Raw genomic sequence first — 5,290 nt, 5'->3', positions numbered from 1 at the left:
AGTCTCTGCTCCATCAATATCCACTGTGCACTCTGGTCAGTGTTGGGAAGCTTTTCCCTCATCCCTCTCTCATATATCCCCAGGGCTACAGGGTGTGGCCCCCAGGTCAGGGGCTGCCCTTTCTCCACCACCACCCCCCACCGCGTGGGTCAGAGGCTTGCATGCCCACCTGGGGCAAGTGGAAAGCATCCCAGAAGCCTCCCTATGCCTGTGTCCACCTGTCCAGAGCCAGATGTTTGGCCCCTTTTCCCTTCCCCCTCTTCCCCAGTACCTATCCTAGCCCCCCTTTTGTGTTCCTAACAGAATATAGTGCCACAGCTTATATGACAGATAAGACAAAAAGCAGATGCAAAAAAGCAGTATATTCAGCCATTGAAAGATCACTTGCAACTTGTTCTTGATCACCATACTCTTCAGAATTCCTAGTATAACGGTAAGCTAAATGCTTGCTTTTCATCTGTTCTGTTATTTATTTATCAGTTGAAATGACAAGCATAGAAGAGGAAATAAAAGTTGCAGGTAGCTTTGTTTCTTAAAGAAGTGCTCTTATGTACTATTTTAGTTTTAGTTCCCTTTCATCTCGCAGGGATGTTAACTTTACCCACTCTGATTCTTATTCTATTGCCCTTTAAAACACATTAGGCATAATAAGTCATGTTCTGCTGAAACTTTTATCATGAATCATAAACGTAATTGCTTCCTTGCCCACAGAGCTCTGATCACTCAGGTCCCTTTTAGAGATTTCATGCACACAAGGCAGAAGTGTTTCCAGTGATCTGAAGTCTTACTCTTCTTTCCCTTTTTCCTTCAAGGTTTTGTAGGACAGAGAAGATCATATCACACACACAAGGAACAGTTTCCTGGAATGTGTTTTCTCTAATTCAGGTAACAATATTTGGCATGTTCTGTATTTTAATTATAACAGGCTTAGGCTTTCCATTGTTTTCCTTTGAATAGGATTTACTTAGTCATCTTTGGGTTTACGTTTGTCAAAATTGTGTATGTGAATAGATATTTTCATCAAACCTGTAAGTTCTTAAGCATTACCTATTGAAATCTCCCCTTTACAGGGTCTACTCCTCTCTCTCTCTCTCTCTCTCTCTCTCTCTCTCTCTCTCTCTTCCTCAGACTCCTTACAACATTTCTGATGCTGTTATATTTCTCATTCCCTAGTTTGTCTTTCCAACTTTCATTTTTCATATCTTCTTGTTAATGAGTATTCTCTTTCCTGTGTCTAATGTACTTTTTAACATCTTTTACATCCCAGTTTTGATAATAAATTTTTAAGAACTGATTAAAAAAAAAAACAGTGTTTCTTCCATTAGTGATTCTTTTGGATGTCTGATTAAATGCTCTATCCTGTTGTTTCATAGCATGAAGATATATATTGTTCATAATATTTAAATATGATGTCTAATATTTTTAGTATCATGTTTTCTTGTATTATTTCCAGTTATTTTGTTCCCTCTGTTTCTTTAATGTTCCTATTGCATGTTATGTTTTGTATTACTTTTTGTTGAATACAAGGCAGTGTGCATGGGATATTGTAAAGCTAGTTCACGGTTCCTGATGCTGCCCTCCTGGGCAAAGAATGTTTTTGATTCTGTCAGGGAGTTAAGTAAAGAGTAGATTATCGTATGTAAAACATATTAAATTGATTTAGACTGGACAGTTTATATGTTTCCTCACTCCAAGGTCATTGGAGATCACAAATAATACCATAAATATTAGATTAGTGACACTTAAATTTGGCAAGTTGTATGTTATTGTTTATATCTTATTCCTCTGACTATTGTAAAACTGTTGGAGGCCTCCTTATCTTTTCACTTCCTGGATGCCCACAGGCCACAAATACCTTATTGGGGGAATAGTACCACTGGATGATCCATCCCATAATCAGCCACCAAACACACACACTATTGCATACACCAGCAACATTTTGCTGAAAGGACCCTGATTTAGCTGTCTCCTATGAGGCTTTGCCAGTGCCTGGCAAATACAGAAGTGGATGCTCACAGTCATCTATAGGATGGAACACAGGGCCCCCAATGTAGAAGCTAGAGAAAGTACCCAAGAACTGAAGGGGTCTGAAACCCTATAGGTGGAACAACATTATGAACTAATTAGTACCCCCAGAACTCGTGTCTCTAGCTGCATATGTAGCAAAACATAGCCTAGTTGGCCATCACTGGGAAGAGAGGCCCCTTGGTCTTGCAAACTTCATATGCCCCAGTACAGGGGAAAGCCAGGGCCAAGAAGTGGGAGTAGGTGGGTAGGGGAGCAGGTCAGGGGGAGGGTATAGGGGACTTTTGGGATAGCATTTGAAATGTAAATGAAGAAAATATCTATTTAAAAAATGAAAAAAAATAGTACCACTGGTTTCACTACATAGTGATGCTTCTCTTTCCAGGATCTTGTCAATAAGGCCTTTCTGGTCTCAGAATTGTTACTAGTGTTTGTGTGTGTGGTCCACAGTTCACTGCATAAGTGTAAGAATTGCACTGTGTTCTGTGTGTTTGTGTGTCTGTACCAGTGTTATGCCATGGCTCATCCTTTACTAAATGACTGTAGTTATAGTATTTGATAAAATATCACTTAGTGGTCATGAATTCTTTAGTTAATGTGTGCCTATGTATCCCATCTTGTTATATTTCTTACTTTGTATCTTTAATCAAAAGCAAAATTTTGTCACTTTATATGATTTCCATTCAAATTTGGCATATTTTTAAATGAAATGGAAAAACAATAATAAATAAATAATTAATTAAAAATTAAAATAAATAAACATACATAAAAAGTAATAAAAATTAAAAAGAAAATGTTTGTCAATTATTTTAATAGCCACTTTTCTTTGCCCACATTTTTTTTTTTCATTTTATTTGTTAATACACATCTCCTCCTTGGGGAATCTAATTCCCTATATTAGAATTTATTCTAATGTTACTGAATGCTACTGCAAAGACACTTCATTTTTGCTGCCTGATACAAGCAAGGAAGCATATAGGGTTTGGTTCCAAGGATGAAGCTAGGTTGAAGACCATGTGCCAGGATGTACAAAAGAGTGTTGAAGTTACCCCTACCATGGCCTTTTGGTAATTCCCATTTCTATTTTATATTTTGCTATTAGTTTTGTAAGTGAATATAAAACATAATGAGCTTCATTTTTTTGTGTGCTTGTGTGATTATATTTTGTTCTTTTTTATCTATTCCTCAGCATCCTCTTATCCTCCTAGATCCCTTCTTACTGGTCCTCTTCCTCTCTCCCACATGGGTCCCTTAGGTGTTCCTGTCTCATAAGTTACACCATACACTTGTTTACCCCTACTCCCCTTGGTGTTTTCTTACGCTAGTCTCATTGCTGTTTTCTCTTTTCACTGTCCAAAAACATTTCTTTTTCATTGCAGAATGTTTTAGAACTAACATAATATAACTCGTCAAAAAAAGTTAGCTTATTTAGACAATTTACTATAATTGTTCAAAAAGTACTCTGTTCTGAAACAATGTAATTCTAGTTGCCAAATGGCAAGTTTTAAAAATATACTTCTCAGGGCTACAGAGATGGATCAGTGGTTAATATCATTTTCTGCTCTTGGAAAGCACTGAAGTTCTTTCCCTTTCCCCAGGGACCTAATGACCTCCTCTGGCCTCCATTGAAACCTGCACACACACACACACACACACACACACACACACACACACACAGACAGACATACACACAGACACAGACACAAGCACATACACACACACATGCACATACAAGTGTATACACATTCTCTTTCACACACATGCACCCATATTAAAAGGGTAAATAAATAAATCTGGGTAAATAACCTTTATTAAAGTATAACATGATGTCAGAGAAGTTATATGTGCATAGTGGAATGAAATTTTAAGTCATGACTACAGTCATGCACCTAGACACTATTTTAAGAACAAGATTATTATTATTCCAGAAATCCTCTCATACTGTTATTCTTTGAAAGAGGGTAGGACTTTGATTTTTATTGATGTTGTTGTTTTGTTTTTGTTTCTCAAGACATGGTCTCACTTTATAGTCAAGGCTAGCCTCAAACTCATCCTGAAACCAAATCTAATTAGAAACTCATGATCCTAACAAAAGTCAAAGTTTATCTGAGATATTCTATCATAAGGTTGTGAGATCCTATTCAGGAGATGAAGTTCCCTGCTCAGTCCTGGACTTGTTCCCCCACAAAGTTAGGGCTAGTACACTTGAATCTCATTACACTGGGTTTATGTAGGATTACTTGAGAATGTAACCTTATGTTTCATGTTGTTTTTCTCTTTTTCACTTAAAATAATTGTTCACAGACCAGAGTTTACACAGTGCATAGCCATAAAACTTTCTCTTCCTTTATATTGAATCGTCATTTCAGCAGTTGTTTTATAGTTTAAAATAGCTATAGATGAGAAGCAAGAAGTAATGTGGGCATTTTCTCTGTTTGGGCTTAAATCCTTGTTTGAACTTCCTGTTATAACACAGACCAACATCTTACTGATATGTTTTTTGATGAGCTGCTATGTGTTTTGAAATCTAAGAGCCCCAAATACTTCTTTTATTAATAAAACAAATTTACTTTACTTTCACACAGTTAATACACGAAAACAGAATTGAACCAAAAGATAGATTTGAAACTGAAAGCCTAGAGTAACCAAAGGTACTTTTCTTATGTAGCTACACAGTAATATTCTCATCTACACTTATTTAGATACCAGGGTTAGACACAAAAATCTATATAGCACATGATGTTCATACATCAAGTAGAATAAACAAGGAAATAATATGCTTACCATCTATGTGGTAATTAGATGTGGTAAAGAAAATTTGAGATTCCAGCATTTAGGAGGCAAAATAGGAGACTGGTGAGTCCATGGTCAGCCCTGAGTTTCACAGTGAATTACTTTCTAAAAAAAGAATGAAACAAACAAACAAACAAACAAACAAACAAAGCTTTTCTGGATAAAGTAGTGTGCATTTTTACAGGAACTGGAACCTAGTGGAAAAGAGATGGAAGCTAAACAGTAAGAGGATGCATTTGCTCACTATACACTTGTTTATCAAGGACTGAAAACATTGCTTTTCCTCTGACAACAGGTAAACAGGAATAAATATCAATGGGAGGAGGAAACCAAACTTATATTGTAGAATTTATTCTACTGGGACTCTCAGAGAATCCTAAAGTACAAATCTTATTATTCTGTATTTTCCTGATCATCTATTTCCTCTCTGTATTTGGAAACCTGCTCATTATAATCCTCATCCAAATTGACT

Source organism: Mus caroli, unplaced genomic scaffold, assembly GCF_900094665.2.
Source record: "Mus caroli unplaced genomic scaffold, CAROLI_EIJ_v1.1 scaffold_13938_1, whole genome shotgun sequence".
Classification (NCBI taxonomy): domain Eukaryota; kingdom Metazoa; phylum Chordata; class Mammalia; order Rodentia; family Muridae; genus Mus; species Mus caroli.
The sequence above is the reverse complement of the archived record's forward strand: the minus strand, read 5'-3'. Positions refer to the sequence as shown.